Here is a 19800-nt window from a genome sequence, read left to right as displayed (position 1 = left end):
GTACGTAGACTTACCTAAGGTATCATGTAACTTGAGACGGTGAATATAATTTCCCCAATTCAATATTCAAAATAAATCCATGGTTATAGTATCAAATGAACTTTATAAAGCTGATCAACATTATTTCATTTCAGAATATCTCTGCACCTAATCAGAGCGTATTGGCTCTTTGGCGCAATGGATAGCGCATTGGACTTCTAGGTGAATGTAAAAAAGATATTCAAAGGTTGTGGGTTCGAATCCCACCAGAGTCAGTTTTATCCCTATTTACTTCATAACTGTTTAAAAGAGTAATAAACAGTGCATGCATGCTTCTGCTTCACCAAAAAGGGCAGTGAAAGGAAGTCTATTTTAAATAGATACTATTCAAATTACGCAATCTTTGCAGAAGAGGAAATTGGCAGCTGTACTTATGAAAATGTAATTTACTCAGAAGTAAGATTTTGGGCCCTTCCTTAATTTTACAATGTCAAGAAAAACATATGACTTCTAAGTCAGCAAAAAAAATGAGATAGTAGCAATTTCAGGACTTACAATAAGGTTAAATTTACTGAAGAGATTTCAAATGCTTGAAGTACCAATTCATTATTATATTCCGCGTATTCAGTACTTAATACCGGCAACCATCTTAAGAAACGTAGTGATAGTTGGGACACTTCCAAATGTTGATAAGGTCATTTTGTGGAGCGGCCTCTCCGAGCCTGGATAGCTCAGTCGGGAGAGCATCAGTCTTTTAATCTGAGGGCCCAGGGTTCAAGTCCCTGTTCAGGCGGCTTGGTTAAAGAAAAGGTATATCAATTGCATACTCTTTTCAGGATCCAATGAATGGGGAGTCCTATTCGAGATGTTTCAAAAAAGTCTTAATCAAGTCATTACATACCCATCTGTCTTCTACATTCTTTGACAAGGGTTAAGAAGACTTACCCAAACTGTATCATGTAGTTTGTTGATTATCTTTTACCCAATTCAATGTTCAAAATGTAAGGTAGTGTCCGATTAACTTGATAAAGTTGGTCAACAGCTGATAGGTCATCTTTTTATTTGTGAATCTCTGATCACCGTGTTGAATCAGGTCGGATCTCTAGTGCAATGGATAGCGGCTTGGAGTCCTAGACGAATGTAGCAAAAGCATTCAAAGGCTTTGTGTTCAAACACCAGCTGGGTCAATTTTATCCCTCCTCTTATTTTATAACTAATTGAAACAGTAACAAGCAATGCCTGCGTCTGCATCACCAGAAACATTTACCAAAATGGCAGTGAAAGAAAGTCTACTTAAACAGAGACTGTTTGCTTTGAAAACATTGCATAATCTATGCCCAAGAGGAAGTTCCCAAAGAAACTGCTGAAAATGTATGTAATTTAGTAGGTAGTAATAGTATTTGGCACTTTATTGATTTCACAAGGTCATTTTAGACACATGATTTCTAAGTCAGCCGAAAATGAGATAGTACAAATTTCAGGATTTAAAATGGATTACGTGTGCTGCTGAAATTTCAAATGCTTAACACCTTCAATGCTACAGGAGATTTTCCTCCTGTGCTGAATGATCTGTAAATCCATTGTTCATGACGAGCTCAGCTCGTCATAAGCACACGACAAGTGTACTGCACGACGAGCTGAGCTCGTCATGAGCATGGAAGGGGTTAAAACATCAATTTGTTATTAAACTCTACAAATGTGATTGCTAATATATGTAAACATATTAATACACAGAGTGTAGGTCAGTGTACGTCCACATTTGTTTAGCTGATTTTAAGACAGAGTATAGCAGAGCCTGGATAGCTCAGTCGGTAGAGCATCAGACTTTTAATCTGAGGGTCCAGGGTTCAAGTCCCTGTTCAGGCGGTTGCTTCCTTTAAAGAAAAATTACTCTAATTGGATGCTCTTTTTGTGTTCCCCTGCATGACGAATAAGATATTCCATTACTAAAATTGCAAAAACGTCTTTCATGGAGTTGTGAAATGCACATCTGCCTCATATATCATGTGCCATTTGACTAAACTTAAGTCGTACGTAGACTTACCTAAGGTATCATGTAACTGGAGACGGTGAATATAATTTCCCCAATTCAATATTCAAAATAAATCCATGGTTATAGTATCAAATGAACTTTATAAAGCTGATCAACATTATTTCATTTCAGAATATCTCTGCACCTAATTAGAGAGTATTGGCTCTGTGGCGCAATGGATAGCGCATTGGACTTCTTGGTGAATGTAAAAAAGATATTTAAAGGTTGTGGGTTTGAATCCCACCAGAGTCAGTTTTATCCCTATTTATTTCATAACTGTTTAAAAGAGTAATAAACAGTGCATGCATGCTTCTGCTTCACCAAAAAGGGCAGTGAAAGGAAGTCTATTTTAAATAGATACTATTCAAATTACGCAATCTTTGCAGAAGAGGAAATTGGCAGCTGTACTTATGAAAATGTAATTTACTCAGAAGTAAGATTTTGGGCCCTTCCTTAATTTTACAATGTCAATAAAAACATATGACTTCTAAGTCAGCAAAAAAAATGAGATAGTAGCAATTTCAGGACTTACAATAAGGTTAAATTTACTGAAGAGATTTCAAATGCTTGAAGTACCAATTCATTATTATATTCCGCGTATTCAGTACTTAATACCGGCAACCATCTTAAGAAACGTAGTGATAGTTGGGACACTTCCAAATGTTGATAAGGTCATTTTGTGGAGCGGCCTCTCCGAGCCTGGATAGCTCAGTCGGGAGAGCATCAGTCTTTTAATCTGAGGGCCCAGGGTTCAAGTCCCTGTTCAGGCGGCTTGGTTAAAGAAAAGGTATATCAATTGCATACTCTTTTCAGGATCCAATGAATGGGGAGTCCTATTCGAGATGTTTCAAAAAAGTCTTAATCAAGTCATTACATACCCATCTGTCTTCTACATTCTTTGACAAGGGTTAAGAAGATTTACCCAAACTGTATCATGTAGTTTGACATGTTGATTATCTTTTACCCAATTCAATGTTCAAAATGTAAGGTAGTGTCCGATTAACTTGATAAAGTTGGTCAACAGCTGATAGGTCATCTTTTTATTTGTGAATCTCTGATCACCGTGTTGAATCAGGTCGGATCTCTAGTGCAATGGATAGCGGCTTGGAGTCCTAGACGAATGTAGCAAAAGCATTCAAAGGCTTTGTGTTCAAACACCAGCTGGGTCAATTTTATCCCTCCTCTTATTTTATAACTAATTGAAACAGTAACAAGCAATGCCTGCGTCTGCATCACCAGAAACATTTACCAAAATGGCAGTGAAAGAAAGTCTACTTAAACAGAGACTGTTTGCTTTGAAAACATTGCATAATCTATGCCCAAGAGGAAGTTCCCAAAGAAACTGCTGAAAATGTATGTAATTTAGTAGGTAGTAATAGTATTTGGCACTTTATTGATTTCACAAGGTCATTTTAGACACATGATTTCTAAGTCAGCCGAAAATGAGATAGTACAAATTTCAGGATTTAAAATGGATTACGTGTGCTGCTGAAATTTCAAATGCTTAACACCTTCAATGCTACAGGAGATTTTCCTCCTGTGCTGAATGATCTGTAAATCCATTGTTCATGACGAGCTCAGCTCGTCATAAGCACACGACAAGTGTACTGCACGACGAGCTGAGCTCGTCATGAGCATGGAAGGGGTTAAAACATCAATTTGTTATTAAACTCTACAAATTTGATTGCTAATATATGTAACCATATTAATACACAGAGTGTAGGTCAGTGTACGTCCACATTTGTTTAGCTGATTTTAAGACAGAGTATAGCAGAGCCTGGATAGCTCAGTCGGTAGAGCATCAGACTTTTAATCTGAGGGTCCAGGGTTCAAGTCCCTGTTCAGGCGGTTGCTTCCTTTAAAGAAAAATTACTCTAATTGGATGCTCTTTTTGTGTTCCCCTGCATGACGAATAAGATATTCCATTACTAAAATTGCAAAAACGTCTTTCATGGAGTTGTGAAATGCACATCTGCCTCATATATCATGTGCCATTTGACTAAACTTAAGTCGTACGTAGACTTACCTAAGGTATCATGTAACTGGAGACGGTGAATATAATTTCCCCAATTCAATATTCAAAATAAATCCATGGTTATAGTATCAAATGAACTTTATAAAGCTGATCAACATTATTTCATTTCAGAATATCTCTGCACCTAATTAGAGAGTATTGGCTCTGTGGCGCAATGGATAGCGCATTGGACTTCTTGGTGAATGTAAAAAAGATATTTAAAGGTTGTGGGTTTGAATCCCACCAGAGTCAGTTTTATCCCTATTTATTTCATAACTGTTTAAAAGAGTAATAAACAGTGCATGCATGCTTCTGCTTCACCAAAAAGGGCAGTGAAAGGAAGTCTATTTTAAATAGATACTATTCAAATTACGCAATCTTTGCAGAAGAGGAAATTGGCAGCTGTACTTATGAAAATGTAATTTACTCAGAAGTAAGATTTTGGGCCCTTCCTTAATTTTACAATGTCAATAAAAACATATGACTTCTAAGTCAGCAAAAAAAATGAGATAGTAGCAATTTCAGGACTTACAATAAGGTTAAATTTACTGAAGAGATTTCAAATGCTTGAAGTACCAATTCATTATTATATTCCGCGTATTCAGTACTTAATACCGGCAACCATCTTAAGAAACGTAGTGATAGTTGGGACACTTCCAAATGTTGATAAGGTCATTTTGTGGAGCGGCCTCTCCGAGCCTGGATAGCTCAGTCGGGAGAGCATCAGTCTTTTAATCTGAGGGCCCAGGGTTCAAGTCCCTGTTCAGGCGGCTTGGTTAAAGAAAAGGTATATCAATTGCATACTCTTTTCAGGATCCAATGAATGGGGAGTCCTATTCGAGATGTTTCAAAAAAGTCTTAATCAAGTCATTACATACCCATCTGTCTTCTACATTCTTTGACAAGGGTTAAGAAGATTTACCCAAACTGTATCATGTAGTTTGACATGTTGATTATCTTTTACCCAATTCAATGTTCAAAATGTAAGGTAGTGTCCGATTAACTTGATAAAGTTGGTCAACAGCTGATAGGTCATCTTTTTATTTGTGAATCTCTGATCACCGTGTTGAATCAGGTCGGATCTCTAGTGCAATGGATAGCGGCTTGGAGTCCTAGACGAATGTAGCAAAAGCATTCAAAGGCTTTGTGTTCAAACACCAGCTGGGTCAATTTTATCCCTCCTCTTATTTTATAACTAATTGAAACAGTAACAAGCAATGCCTGCGTCTGCATCACCAGAAACATTTACCAAAATGGCAGTGAAAGAAAGTCTACTTAAACAGAGACTGTTTGCTTTGAAAACATTGCATAATCTATGCCCAAGAGGAAGTTCCCAAAGAAACTGCTGAAAATGTATGTAATTTAGTAGGTAGTAATAGTATTTGGCACTTTATTGATTTCACAAGGTCATTTTAGACACATGATTTCTAAGTCAGCCGAAAATGAGATAGTACAAATTTCAGGATTTAAAATGGATTACGTGTGCTGCTGAAATTTCAAATGCTTAACACCTTCAATGCTACAGGAGATTTTCCTCCTGTGCTGAATGATCTGTAAATCCATTGTTCATGACGAGCTCAGCTCGTCATAAGCACACGACAAGTGTACTGCACGACGAGCTGAGCTCGTCATGAGCATGGAAGGGGTTAAAACATCAATTTGTTATTAAACTCTACAAATTTGATTGCTAATATATGTAACCATATTAATACACAGAGTGTAGGTCAGTGTACGTCCACATTTGTTTAGCTGATTTTAAGACAGAGTATAGCAGAGCCTGGATAGCTCAGTCGGTAGAGCATCAGACTTTTAATCTGAGGGTCCAGGGTTCAAGTCCCTGTTCAGGCGGTTGCTTCCTTTAAAGAAAAATTACTCTAATTGGATGCTCTTTTTGTGTTCCCCTGCATGACGAATAAGATATTCCATTACTAAAATTGCAAAAACGTCTTTCATGGAGTTGTGAAATGCACATCTGCCTCATATATCATGTGCCATTTGACTAAACTTAAGTCGTACGTAGACTTACCTAAGGTATCATGTAACTTGAGACGGTGAATATAATTTCCCCAATTCAATATTCAAAATAAATCCATGGTTATAGTATCAAATGAACTTTATAAAGCTGATCAACATTATTTCATTTCAGAATATCTCTGCACCTAATCAGAGCGTATTGGCTCTTTGGCGCAATGGATAGCGCATTGGACTTCTAGGTGAATGTAAAAAAGATATTCAAAGGTTGTGGGTTCGAATCCCACCAGAGTCAGTTTTATTCCTATTTACTTCATAACTGTTTAAAAGAGTAATAAACAGTGCATGCATGCTTCTGCTTCACCAAAAAGGGCAGTGAAAGGAAGTCTATTTTAAATAGATACTATTCAAATTACGCAATCTTTGCAGAAGAGGAAATTGGCAGCTGTACTTATGAAAATGTAATTTACTCAGAAGTAAGATTTTGGGCCCTTCCTTAATTTTACAATGTCAATAAAAACATATGACTTCTAAGTCAGCAAAAAAAATGAGATAGTAGCAATTTCAGGACTTACAATAAGGTTAAATTTACTGAAGAGATTTCAAATGCTTGAAGTACCAATTCATTATTATATTCCGCGTATTCAGTACTTAATACCGGCAACCATCTTAAGAAACGTAGTGATAGTTGGGACACTTCCAAATGTTGATAAGGTCATTTTGTGGAGCGGCCTCTCCGAGCCTGGATAGCTCAGTCGGGAGAGCATCAGTCTTTTAATCTGAGGGCCCAGGGTTCAAGTCCCTGTTCAGGCGGCTTGGTTAAAGAAAAGGTATATCAATTGCATACTCTTTTCAGGATCCAATGAATGGGGAGTCCTATTCGAGATGTTTCAAAAAAGTCTTAATCAAGTCATTACATACCCATCTGTCTTCTACATTCTTTGACAAGGGTTAAGAAGATTTACCCAAACTGTATCATGTAGTTTGACATGTTGATTATCTTTTACCCAATTCAATGTTCAAAATGTAAGGTAGTGTCCGATTAACTTGATAAAGTTGGTCAACAGCTGATAGGTCATCTTTTTATTTGTGAATCTCTGATCACCGTGTTGAATCAGGTCGGATCTCTAGTGCAATGGATAGCGGCTTGGAGTCCTAGACGAATGTAGCAAAAGCATTCAAAGGCTTTGTGTTCAAACACCAGCTGGGTCAATTTTATCCCTCCTCTTATTTTATAACTAATTGAAACAGTAACAAGCAATGCCTGCGTCTGCATCACCAGAAACATTTACCAAAATGGCAGTGAAAGAAAGTCTACTTAAACAGAGACTGTTTGCTTTGAAAACATTGCATAATCTATGCCCAAGAGGAAGTTCCCAAAGAAACTGCTGAAAATGTATGTAATTTAGTAGGTAGTAATAGTATTTGGCACTTTATTGATTTCACAAGGTCATTTTAGACACATGATTTCTAAGTCAGCCGAAAATGAGATAGTACAAATTTCAGGATTTAAAATGGATTACGTGTGCTGCTGAAATTTCAAATGCTTAACACCTTCAATGCTACAGGAGATTTTCCTCCTGTGCTGAATGATCTGTAAATCCATTGTTCATGACGAGCTCAGCTCGTCATAAGCACACGACAAGTGTACTGCACGACGAGCTGAGCTCGTCATGAGCATGGAAGGGGTTAAAACATCAATTTGTTATTAAACTCTACAAATTTGATTGCTAATATATGTAACCATATTAATACACAGAGTGTAGGTCAGTGTACGTCCACATTTGTTTAGCTGATTTTAAGACAGAGTATAGCAGAGCCTGGATAGCTCAGTCGGTAGAGCATCAGACTTTTAATCTGAGGGTCCAGGGTTCAAGTCCCTGTTCAGGCGGTTGCTTCCTTTAAAGAAAAATTACTCTAATTGGATGCTCTTTTTGTGTTCCCCTGCATGACGAATAAGATATTCCATTACTAAAATTGCAAAAACGTCTTTCATGGAGTTGTGAAATGCACATCTGCCTCATATATCATGTGCCATTTGACTAAACTTAAGTCGTACGTAGACTTACCTAAGGTATCATGTAACTTGAGACGGTGAATATAATTTCCCCAATTCAATATTCAAAATAAATCCATGGTTATAGTATCAAATGAACTTTATAAAGCTGATCAACATTATTTCATTTCAGAATATCTCTGCACCTAATCAGAGCGTATTGGCTCTTTGGCGCAATGGATAGCGCATTGGACTTCTAGGTGAATGTAAAAAAGATATTCAAAGGTTGTGGGTTCGAATCCCACCAGAGTCAGTTTTATTCCTATTTACTTCATAACTGTTTAAAAGAGTAATAAACAGTGCATGCATGCTTCTGCTTCACCAAAAAGGGCAGTGAAAGGAAGTCTATTTTAAATAGATACTATTCAAATTACGCAATCTTTGCAGAAGAGGAAATTGGCAGCTGTACTTATGAAAATGTAATTTACTCAGAAGTAAGATTTTGGGCCCTTCCTTAATTTTACAATGTCAAGAAAAACATATGACTTCTAAGTCAGCAAAAAAAATGAGATAGTAGCAATTTCAGGACTTACAATAAGGTTAAATTTACTGAAGAGATTTCAAATGCTTGAAGTACCAATTCATTATTATATTCCGCGTATTCAGTACTTAATACCGGCAACCATCTTAAGAAACGTAGTGATAGTTGGGACACTTCCAAATGTTGATAAGGTCATTTTGTGGAGCGGCCTCTCCGAGCCTGGATAGCTCAGTCGGGAGAGAATCAGTCTTTTAATCTGAGGGCCCAGGGTTCAAGTCCCTGTTCAGGCGGCTTGGTTAAAGAAAAGGTATATCAATTGCATACTCTTTTCAGGATCCAATGAATGGGGAGTCCTATTCGAGATGTTTCAAAAAAGTCTTAATCAAGTCATTACATACCCATCTGTCTTCTACATTCTTTGACAAGGGTTAAGAAGACTTACCCAAACTGTATCATGTAGTTTGTTGATTATCTTTTACCCAATTCAATGTTCAAAATGTAAGGTAGTGTCCGATTAACTTGATAAAGTTGGTCAACAGCTGATAGGTCATCTTTTTATTTGTGAATCTCTGATCACCGTGTTGAATCAGGTCGGATCTCTAGTGCAATGGATAGCGGCTTGGAGTCCTAGACGAATGTAGCAAAAGCATTCAAAGGCTTTGTGTTCAAACACCAGCTGGGTCAATTTTATCCCTCCTCTTATTTTATAACTAATTGAAACAGTAACAAGCAATGCCTGCGTCTGCATCACCAGAAACATTTACCAAAATGGCAGTGAAAGAAAGTCTACTTAAACAGAGACTGTTTGCTTTGAAAACATTGCATAATCTATGCCCAAGAGGAAGTTCCCAAAGAAACTGCTGAAAATGTATGTAATTTAGTAGGTAGTAATAGTATTTGGCACTTTATTGATTTCACAAGGTCATTTTAGACACATGATTTCTAAGTCAGCCGAAAATGAGATAGTACAAATTTCAGGATTTAAAATGGATTACGTGTGCTGCTGAAATTTCAAATGCTTAACACCTTCAATGCTACAGGAGATTTTCCTCCTGTGCTGAATGATCTGTAAATCCATTGTTCATGACGAGCTCAGCTCGTCATAAGCACACGACAAGTGTACTGCACGACGAGCTGAGCTCGTCATGAGCATGGAAGGGGTTAAAACATCAATTTGTTATTAAACTCTACAAATTTGATTGCTAATATATGTAACCATATTAATACACAGAGTGTAGGTCAGTGTACGTCCACATTTGTTTAGCTGATTTTAAGACAGAGTATAGCAGAGCCTGGATAGCTCAGTCGGTAGAGCATCAGACTTTTAATCTGAGGGTCCAGGGTTCAAGTCCCTGTTCAGGCGGTTGCTTCCTTTAAAGAAAAATTACTCTAATTGGATGCTCTTTTTGTGTTCCCCTGCATGACGAATAAGATATTCCATTACTAAAATTGCAAAAACGTCTTTCATGGAGTTGTGAAATGCACATCTGCCTCATATATCATGTGCCATTTGACTAAACTTAAGTCGTACGTAGACTTACCTAAGGTATCATGTAACTTGAGACGGTGAATATAATTTCCCCAATTCAATATTCAAAATAAATCCATGGTTATAGTATCAAATGAACTTTATAAAGCTGATCAACATTATTTCATTTCAGAATATCTCTGCACCTAATCAGAGCGTATTGGCTCTTTGGCGCAATGGATAGCGCATTGGACTTCTAGGTGAATGTAAAAAAGATATTCAAAGGTTGTGGGTTCGAATCCCACCAGAGTCAGTTTTATCCCTATTTACTTCATAACTGTTTAAAAGAGTAATACACAGTGCATGCATGCTTCTGCTTCACCAAAAAGGGCAGTGAAAGGAAGTCTATTTTAAATAGATACTATTCAAATTACGCAATCTTTGCAGAAGAGGAAATTGGCAGCTGTACTTATGAAAATGTAATTTACTCAGAAGTAAGATTTTGGGCCCTTCCTTAATTTTACAATGTCAATAAAAACATATGACTTCTAAGTCAGCAAAAAAAATGAGATAGTAGCAATTTCAGGACTTACAATAAGGTTAAATTTACTGAAGAGATTTCAAATGCTTGAAGTACCAATTCATTATTATATTCCGCGTATTCAGTACTTAATACCGGCAACCATCTTAAGAAACGTAGTGATAGTTGGGACACTTCCAAATGTTGATAAGGTCATTTTGTGGAGCGGCCTCTCCGAGCCTGGATAGCTCAGTCGGGAGAGAATCAGTCTTTTAATCTGAGGGCCCAGGGTTCAAGTCCCTGTTCAGGCGGCTTGGTTAAAGAAAAGGTATATCAATTGCATACTCTTTTCAGGATCCAATGAATGGGGAGTCCTATTCGAGATGTTTCAAAAAAGTCTTAATCAAGTCATTACATACCCATCTGTCTTCTACATTCTTTGACAAGGGTTAAGAAGACTTACCCAAACTGTATCATGTAGTTTGTTGATTATCTTTTACCCAATTCAATGTTCAAAATGTAAGGTAGTGTCCGATTAACTTGATAAAGTTGGTCAACAGCTGATAGGTCATCTTTTTATTTGTGAATCTCTGATCACCGTGTTGAATCAGGTCGGATCTCTAGTGCAATGGATAGCGGCTTGGAGTCCTAGACGAATGTAGCAAAAGCATTCAAAGGCTTTGTGTTCAAACACCAGCTGGGTCAATTTTATCCCTCCTCTTATTTTATAACTAATTGAAACAGTAACAAGCAATGCCTGCGTCTGCATCACCAGAAACATTTACCAAAATGGCAGTGAAAGAAAGTCTACTTAAACAGAGACTGTTTGCTTTGAAAACATTGCATAATCTATGCCCAAGAGGAAGTTCCCAAAGAAACTGCTGAAAATGTATGTAATTTAGTAGGTAGTAATAGTATTTGGCACTTTATTGATTTCACAAGGTCATTTTAGACACATGATTTCTAAGTCAGCCGAAAATGAGATAGTACAAATTTCAGGATTTAAAATGGATTACGTGTGCTGCTGAAATTTCAAATGCTTAACACCTTCAATGCTACAGGAGATTTTCCTCCTGTGCTGAATGATCTGTAAATCCATTGTTCATGACGAGCTCAGCTCGTCATAAGCACACGACAAGTGTACTGCACGACGAGCTGAGCTCGTCATGAGCATGGAAGGGGTTAAAACATCAATTTGTTATTAAACTCTACAAATTTGATTGCTAATATATGTAATCATATTAATACACAGAGTGTAGGTCAGTGTACGTCCACATTTGTTTAGCTGATTTTAAGACAGAGTATAGCAGAGCCTGGATAGCTCAGTCGGTAGAGCATCAGACTTTTAATCTGAGGGTCCAGGGTTCAAGTCCCTGTTCAGGCGGTTGCTTCCTTTAAAGAAAAATTACTCTAATTGGATGCTCTTTTTGTGTTCCCCTGCATGACGAATAAGATATTCCATTACTAAAATTGCAAAAACGTCTTTCATGGAGTTGTGAAATGCACATCTGCCTCATATATCATGTGCCATTTGACTAAACTTAAGTCGTACGTAGACTTACCTAAGGTATCATGTAACTTGAGACGGTGAATATAATTTCCCCAATTCAATATTCAAAATAAATCCATGGTTATAGTATCAAATGAACTTTATAAAGCTGATCAACATTATTTCATTTCAGAATATCTCTGCACCTAATCAGAGCGTATTGGCTCTTTGGCGCAATGGATAGCGCATTGGACTTCTAGGTGAATGTAAAAAAGATATTCAAAGGTTGTGGGTTCGAATCCCACCAGAGTCAGTTTTATCCCTATTTACTTCATAACTGTTTAAAAGAGTAATAAACAGTGCATGCATGCTTCTGCTTCACCAAAAAGGGCAGTGAAAGGAAGTCTATTTTAAATAGATACTATTCAAATTACGCAATCTTTGCAGAAGAGGAAATTGGCAGCTGTACTTATGAAAATGTAATTTACTCAGAAGTAAGATTTTGGGCCCTTCCTTAATTTTACAATGTCAATAAAAACATATGACTTCTAAGTCAGCAAAAAAAATGAGATAGTAGCAATTTCAGGACTTACAATAATGTTAAATTTACTGAAGAGATTTCAAATGCTTGAAGTACCAATTCATTATTATATTCCGCGTATTCAGTACTTAATACCGGCAACCATCTTAAGAAACGTAGTGATAGTTGGGACACTTCCAAATGTTGATAAGGTCATTTTGTGGAGCGGCCTCTCCGAGCCTGGATAGCTCAGTCGGGAGAGCATCAGTCTTTTAATCTGAGGGCCCAGGGTTCAAGTCCCTGTTCAGGCGGCTTGGTTAAAGAAAAGGTATATCAATTGCATACTCTTTTCAGGATTCAATGAATGGGGAGTCCTATTCGAGATGTTTCAAAAAAGTCTTAATCAAGTCATTACATACCCATCTGTCTTCTACATTCTTTGACAAGGGTTAAGAAGACTTACCCAAACTGTATCATGTAGTTTGTTGATTATCTTTTACCCAATTCAATGTTCAAAATGTAAGGTAGTGTCCGATTAACTTGATAAAGTTGGTCAACAGCTGATAGGTCATCTTTTTATTTGTGAATCTCTGATCACCGTGTTGAATCAGGTCGGATCTCTAGTGCAATGGATAGCGGCTTGGAGTCCTAGACGAATGTAGCAAAAGCATTCAAAGGCTTTGTGTTCAAACACCAGCTGGGTCAATTTTATCCCTCCTCTTATTTTATAACTAATTGAAACAGTAACAAGCAATGCCTGCGTCTGCATCACCAGAAACATTTACCAAAATGGCAGTGAAAGAAAGTCTACTTAAACAGAGACTGTTTGCTTTGAAAACATTGCATAATCTATGCCCAAGAGGAAGTTCCCAAAGAAACTGCTGAAAATGTATGTAATTTAGTAGGTAGTAATAGTATTTGGCACTTTATTGATTTCACAAGGTCATTTTAGACACATGATTTCTAAGTCAGCCGAAAATGAGATAGTACAAATTTCAGGATTTAAAATGGATTACGTGTGCTGCTGAAATTTCAAATGCTTAACACCTTCAATGCTACAGGAGATTTTCCTCCTGTGCTGAATGATCTGTAAATCCATTGTTCATGACGAGCTCAGCTCGTCATAAGCACACGACAAGTGTACTGCACGACGAGCTGAGCTCGTCATGAGCATGGAAGGGGTTAAAACATCAATTTGTTATTAAACTCTACAAATTTGATTGCTAATATATGTAACCATATTAATACACAGAGTGTAGGTCAGTGTACGTCCACATTTGTTTAGCTGATTTTAAGACAGAGTATAGCAGAGCCTGGATAGCTCAGTCGGTAGAGCATCAGACTTTTAATCTGAGGGTCCAGGGTTCAAGTCCCTGTTCAGGCGGTTGCTTCCTTTAAAGAAAAATTACTCTAATTGGATGCTCTTTTTGTGTTCCCCTGCATGACGAATAAGATATTCCATTACTAAAATTGCAAAAACGTCTTTCATGGAGTTGTGAAATGCACATCTGCCTCATATATCATGTGCCATTTGACTAAACTTAAGTCGTACGTAGACTTACCTAAGGTATCATGTAACTTGAGACGGTGAATATAATTTCCCCAATTCAATATTCAAAATAAATCCATGGTTATAGTATCAAATGAACTTTATAAAGCTGATCAACATTATTTCATTTCAGAATATCTCTGCACCTAATCAGAGCGTATTGGCTCTGTGGCGCAATGGATAGCGCATTGGACTTCTAGGTGAATGTAAAAAAGATATTCAAAGGTTGTGGGTTCGAATCTCACCAGAGTCAGTTTTATCCCTATTTACTTCATAACTGTTTAAAAGAGTAATAAACAGTGCATGCATGCTTCTGCTTCACCAAAAAGGGCAGTGAAAGGAAGTCTATTTTAAATAGATACTATTCAAATTACGCAATCTTTGCAGAAGAGGAAATTGGCAGCTGTACTTATGAAAATGTAATTTACTCAGAAGTAAGATTTTGGGCCCTTCCTTAATTTTACAATGTCAATAAAAACATATGACTTCTAAGTCAGCAAAAAAAATGAGATAGTAGCAATTTCAGGACTTACAATAAGGTTAAATTTACTGAAGAGATTTCAAATGCTTGAAGTACCAATTCATTATTATATTCCGCGTATTCAGTACTTAATACCGGCAACCATCTTAAGAAACGTAGTGATAGTTGGGACACTTCCAAATGTTGATAAGGTCATTTTGTGGAGCGGCCTCTCCGAGCCTGGATAGCTCAGTCGGGAGGGCATCAGTCTTTTAATCTGAGGGCCCAGGGTTCAAGTCCCTGTTCAGGCGGCTTGGTTAAAGAAAAGGTATATCAATTGCATACTCTTTTCAGGATCCAATGAATGGGGAGTCCTATTCGAGATGTTTCAAAAAAGTCTTAATCAAGTCATTACATACCCATCTGTCTTCTACATTCTTTGACAAGGGTTAAGAAGACTTACCCAAACTGTATCATGTAGTTTGTTGATTATCTTTTACCCAATTCAATGTTCAAAATGTAAGGTAGTGTCCGATTAACTTGATAAAGTTGGTCAACAGCTGATAGGTCATCTTTTTATTTGTGAATCTCTGATCACCGTGTTGAATCAGGTCGGATCTCTAGTGCAATGGATAGCGGCTTGGAGTCCTAGACGAATGTAGCAAAAGCATTCAAAGGCTTTGTGTTCAAACACCAGCTGGGTCAATTTTATCCCTCCTCTTATTTTATAACTAATTGAAACAGTAACAAGCAATGCCTGGGTCTGCATCACCAGAAACATTTACCAAAATGGCAGTGAAAGAAAGTCTACTTAAACAGAGACTGTTTGCTTTGAAAACATTGCATAATCTATGCCCAAGAGGAAGTTCCCAAAGAAACTGCTGAAAATGTATGTAATTTAGTAGGTAGTAATAGTATTTGGCACTTTATTGATTTCACAAGGTCATTTTAGACACATGATTTCTAAGTCAGCCGAAAATGAGATAGTACAAATTTCAGGATTTAAAATGGATTACGTGTGCTGCTGAAATTTCAAATGCTTAACACCTTCAATGCTACAGGAGATTTTCCTCCTGTGCTGAATGATCTGTAAATCCATTGTTCATGACGAGCTCAGCTCGTCATAAGCACACGACAAGTGTACTGCACGACGAGCTGAGCTCGTCATGAGCATGGAAGGGGTTAAAACATCAATTTGTTATTAAACTCTACAAATTTGATTGCTAATATATGTAACCATATTAATACACAGAGTGTAGGTCAGTGTACGTCCACATTTGTTTAGCTGATTTTAAGACAGAGTATAGCAGAGCCTGGATAGCTCAGTCGGTAGAGCATCAGACTTTTAATCTGAGGGTCCAGGGTTCAAGTCCCTGTTCAGGCGGTTGCTTCCTTTAAAGAAAAATTACTCTAATTGGATGCTCTTTTTGAGTTCCCCTGCATGACGAATAAGATATTCCATTACTAAAATTGCAAAAACGTCTTTCATGGAGTTGTGAAATGCACATCTGCCTCATATATCATGTGCCATTTGACTAAACTTAAGTCGTACGTAGACTTACCTAAGGTATCATGTAACTTGAGACGGTGAATATAATTTCCCCAATTCAATATTCAAAATAAATCCATGGTTATAGTATCAAATGAACTTTATAAAGCTGATCAACATTATTTCATTTCAGAATATCTCTGCACCTAATCAGAGCGTATTGGCTCTGTGGCGCAATGGATAGCGCATTGGACTTCTAGGTGAATGTAAAAAAGATATTCAAAGGTTGTGGGTTCGAATCTCACCAGAGTCAGTTTTATCCCTATTTACTTCATAACTGTTTAAAAGAGTAATAAACAGTGCATGCATGCTTCTGCTTCACCAAAAAGGGCAGTGAAAGGAAGTCTATTTTAAATAGATACTATTCAAATTACGCAATCTTTGCAGAAGAGGAAATTGGCAGCTGTACTTATGAAAATGTAATTTACTCAGAAGTAAGATTTTGGGCCCTTCCTTAATTTTACAATGTCAATAAAAACATATGACTTCTAAGTCAGCAAAAAAAATGAGATAGTAGCAATTTCAGGACTTACAATAAGGTTAAATTTACTGAAGAGATTTCAAATGCTTGAAGTACCAATTCATTATTATATTCCGCGTATTCAGTACTTAATACCGGCAACCATCTTAAGAAACGTAGTGATAGTTGGGACACTTCCAAATGTTGATAAGGTCATTTTGTGGAGCGGCCTCTCCGAGCCTGGATAGCTCAGTCGGGAGAGCATCAGTCTTTTAATCTGAGGGCCCAGGGTTCAAGTCCCTGTTCAGGCGGCTTGGTTAAAGAAAAGGTATATCAATTGCATACTCTTTTCAGGATCCAATGAATGGGGAGTCCTATTCGAGATGTTTCAAAAAAGTCTTAATGAAGTCATTACATACCCATCTGTCTTCTACATTCTTTGACAAGGGTTAAGAAGACTTACCCAAACTGTATCATGTAGTTTGTTGATTATCTTTTACCCAATTCAATGTTCAAAATGTAAGGTAGTGTCCGATTAACTTGATAAAGTTGGTCAACAGCTGATAGGTCATCTTTTTATTTGTGAATCTCTGATCACCGTGTTGAATCAGGTCGGATCTCTAGTGCAATGGATAGCGGCTTGGAGTCCTAGACGAATGTAGCAAAAGCATTCAAAGGCTTTGTGTTCAAACACCAGCTGGGTCAATTTTATCCCTCCTCTTATTTTATAACTAATTGAAACAGTAACAAGCAATGCCTGCGTCTGCATCACCAGAAACATTTACCAAAATGGCAGTGAAAGAAAGTCTACTTAAACAGAGACTGTTTGCTTTGAAAACATTGCATAATCTATGCCCAAGAGGAAGTTCCCAAAGAAACTGCTGAAAATGTATGTAATTTAGTAGGTAGTAATAGTATTTGGCACTTTATTGATTTCACAAGGTCATTTTAGACACATGATTTCTAAGTCAGCCGAAAATGAGATAGTACAAATTTCAGGATTTAAAATGGATTACGTGTGCTGCTGAAATTTCAAATGCTTAACACCTTCAATGCTACAGGAGATTTTCCTCCTGTGCTGAATGATCTGTAAATCCATTGTTCATGACGAGCTCAGCTCGTCATAAGCACACGACAAGTGTACTGCACGACGAGCTGAGCTCGTCATGAGCATGGAAGGGGTTAAAACATCAATTTGTTATTAAACTCTACAAATTTGATTGCTAATATATGTAACCATATTAATACACAGAGTGTAGGTCAGTGTACGTCCACATTTGTTTAGCTGATTTTAAGACAGAGTATAGCAGAGCCTGGATAGCTCAGTCGGTAGAGCATCAGACTTTTAATCTGAGGGTCCAGGGTTCAAGTCCCTGTTCAGGCGGTTGCTTCCTTTAAAGAAAAATTACTCTAATTGGATGCTCTTTTTGTGTTCCCCTGCATGACGAATAAGATATTCCATTACTAAAATTGCAAAAACGTCTTTCATGGAGTTGTGAAATGCACATCTGCCTCATATATCATGTGCCATTTGACTAAACTTAAGTCGTACGTAGACTTACCTAAGGTATCATGTAACTTGAGACGGTGAATATAATTTCCCCAATGCAATATTCAAAATAAATCCATGGTTATAGTATCAAATGAACTTTATAAAGCTGATCAACATTATTTCATTTCAGAATATCTCTGCACCTAATCAGAGCGTATTGGCTCTGTGGCGCAATGGATAGCGCATTGGACTTCTAGGTGAATGTAAAAAAGATATTCAAAGGTTGTGGTTTCGAATCCCACCAGAGTCAGTTTTATCCCTATTTACTTCATAACTGTTTAAAAGAGTAATAAACAGTGCATGCATGCTTCTGCTTCACCAAAAAGGGCAGTGAAAGGAAGTCTATTTTAAATAGATACTATTCAAATTACGCAATCTTTGCAGAAGAGGAAATTGGCAGCTGTACTTATGAAAATGTAATTTACTCAGAAGTAAGATTTTGGGCCCTTCCTTAATTTTACAATGTCAATAAAAACATATGACTTCTAAGTCAGCAAAAAAAATGAGATAGTAGCAATTTCAGGACTTACAATAAGGTTAAATTTACTGAAGAGATTTCAAATGCTTGAAGTACCAATTCATTATTATATTCCGCGTATTCAGTACTTAATACCGGCAACCATCTTAAGAAACGTAGTGATAGTTGGGACACTTCCAAATGTTGATAAGGTCATTTTGTGGAGCGGCCTCTCCGAGCCTGGATAGCTCAGTCGGGAGAGCATCAGTCTTTTAATCTGAGGGCCCAGGGTTCAAGTCCCTGTTCAGGCGGCTTGGTTAAAGAAAAGGTATATCAATTGCATACTCTTTTCAGGATTCAATGAATGGGGAGTCCTATTCGAGATGTTTCAAAAAAGTCTTAATCAAGTCATTACATACCCATCTGTCTTCTACATTCTTTGACAAGGGTTAAGAAGACTTACCCAAACTGTATCATGTAGTTTGTTGATTATCTTTTACCCAATTCAATGTTCAAAATGTAAGGTAGTGTCCGATTAACTTGATAAAGTTGGTCAACAGCTGATAGGTCATCTTTTTATTTGTGAATCTCTGATCACCGTGTTGAATCAGGTCGGATCTCTAGTGCAATGGATAGCGGCTTGGAGTCCTAGACGAATGTAGCAAAAGCATTCAAAGGCTTTGTGTTCAAACACCAGCTGGGTCAATTTTATCCCTCCTCTTATTTTATAACTAATTGAAACAGTAACAAGCAATGCCTGCGTCTGCATCACCAGAAACATTTACCAAAATGGCAGTGAAAGAAAGTCTACTTAAACAGAGACTGTTTGCTTTGAAAACATTGCATAATCTATGCCCAAGAGGAAGTTCCCAAAGAAACTGCTGAAAATGTATGTAATTTAGTAGGTAGTAATAGTATTTGGCACTTTATTGATTTCACAAGGTCATTTTAGACACATGATTTCTAAGTCAGCCGAAAATGAGATAGTACAAATTTCAGGATTTAAAATGGATTACGTGTGCTGCTGAAATTTCAAATGCTTAACACCTTCAATGCTACAGGAGATTTTCCTCCTGTGCTGAATGATCTGTAAATCCATTGTTCATGACGAGCTCAGCTCGTCATAAGCACACGACAAGTGTACTGCACGACGAGCTGAGCTCGTCATGAGCATGGAAGGGGTTAAAACATCAATTTGTTATTAAACTCTACAAATTTGATTGCTAATATATGTAACCATATT

The 19800-nt window shown here is 37.2% G+C and overlaps 11 non-coding genes across 11 annotated transcripts; all 11 read left to right on the top strand.

Moving 5' to 3' along the window:
* Positions 1-1772: 1772 nt before the first annotated feature.
* Positions 1773-1845, top strand: TRNAK-UUU (transfer RNA lysine (anticodon UUU)). The gene has a single exon. It is a non-coding gene; the product is annotated as a tRNA-Lys (tRNA).
* A 1941-nt stretch (positions 1846-3786) lies between these two features.
* TRNAK-UUU (transfer RNA lysine (anticodon UUU)) lies at positions 3787-3859 on the top strand. The gene has a single exon. It is a non-coding gene; the product is annotated as a tRNA-Lys (tRNA).
* Positions 3860-5800: 1941 nt separating this feature from the next.
* TRNAK-UUU (transfer RNA lysine (anticodon UUU)) lies at positions 5801-5873 on the top strand. Its single transcript has one exon. It is a non-coding gene; the product is annotated as a tRNA-Lys (tRNA).
* Positions 5874-7814: 1941 nt separating this feature from the next.
* TRNAK-UUU (transfer RNA lysine (anticodon UUU)) lies at positions 7815-7887 on the top strand. Its single transcript has one exon. It is a non-coding gene; the product is annotated as a tRNA-Lys (tRNA).
* A 1936-nt stretch (positions 7888-9823) lies between these two features.
* On the top strand, positions 9824-9896 carry TRNAK-UUU (transfer RNA lysine (anticodon UUU)). Its single transcript has one exon. It is a non-coding gene; the product is annotated as a tRNA-Lys (tRNA).
* Positions 9897-11832: 1936 nt separating this feature from the next.
* Positions 11833-11905, top strand: TRNAK-UUU (transfer RNA lysine (anticodon UUU)). The gene has a single exon. It is a non-coding gene; the product is annotated as a tRNA-Lys (tRNA).
* A 1936-nt stretch (positions 11906-13841) lies between these two features.
* On the top strand, positions 13842-13914 carry TRNAK-UUU (transfer RNA lysine (anticodon UUU)). Its single transcript has one exon. It is a non-coding gene; the product is annotated as a tRNA-Lys (tRNA).
* Positions 13915-14241: 327 nt separating this feature from the next.
* TRNAR-UCU (transfer RNA arginine (anticodon UCU)) lies at positions 14242-14332 on the top strand. The gene is given in 2 exon segments: positions 14242-14278; positions 14297-14332. It is a non-coding gene; the product is annotated as a tRNA-Arg (tRNA).
* A 1518-nt stretch (positions 14333-15850) lies between these two features.
* Positions 15851-15923, top strand: TRNAK-UUU (transfer RNA lysine (anticodon UUU)). Its single transcript has one exon. It is a non-coding gene; the product is annotated as a tRNA-Lys (tRNA).
* Positions 15924-16250: 327 nt separating this feature from the next.
* TRNAR-UCU (transfer RNA arginine (anticodon UCU)) lies at positions 16251-16341 on the top strand. The gene is given in 2 exon segments: positions 16251-16287; positions 16306-16341. It is a non-coding gene; the product is annotated as a tRNA-Arg (tRNA).
* A 1518-nt stretch (positions 16342-17859) lies between these two features.
* Positions 17860-17932, top strand: TRNAK-UUU (transfer RNA lysine (anticodon UUU)). The gene has a single exon. It is a non-coding gene; the product is annotated as a tRNA-Lys (tRNA).
* The last annotated feature ends 1868 nt before the right edge of the window (positions 17933-19800 follow it).

This window comes from Lissotriton helveticus, chromosome 1_1 (genome assembly GCF_964261635.1).
Source record: "Lissotriton helveticus chromosome 1_1, aLisHel1.1, whole genome shotgun sequence".
Taxonomy (NCBI): Eukaryota; Metazoa; Chordata; class Amphibia; order Caudata; family Salamandridae; genus Lissotriton; species Lissotriton helveticus.
This window is presented reverse-complemented; position numbering and strand designations above follow the sequence as displayed.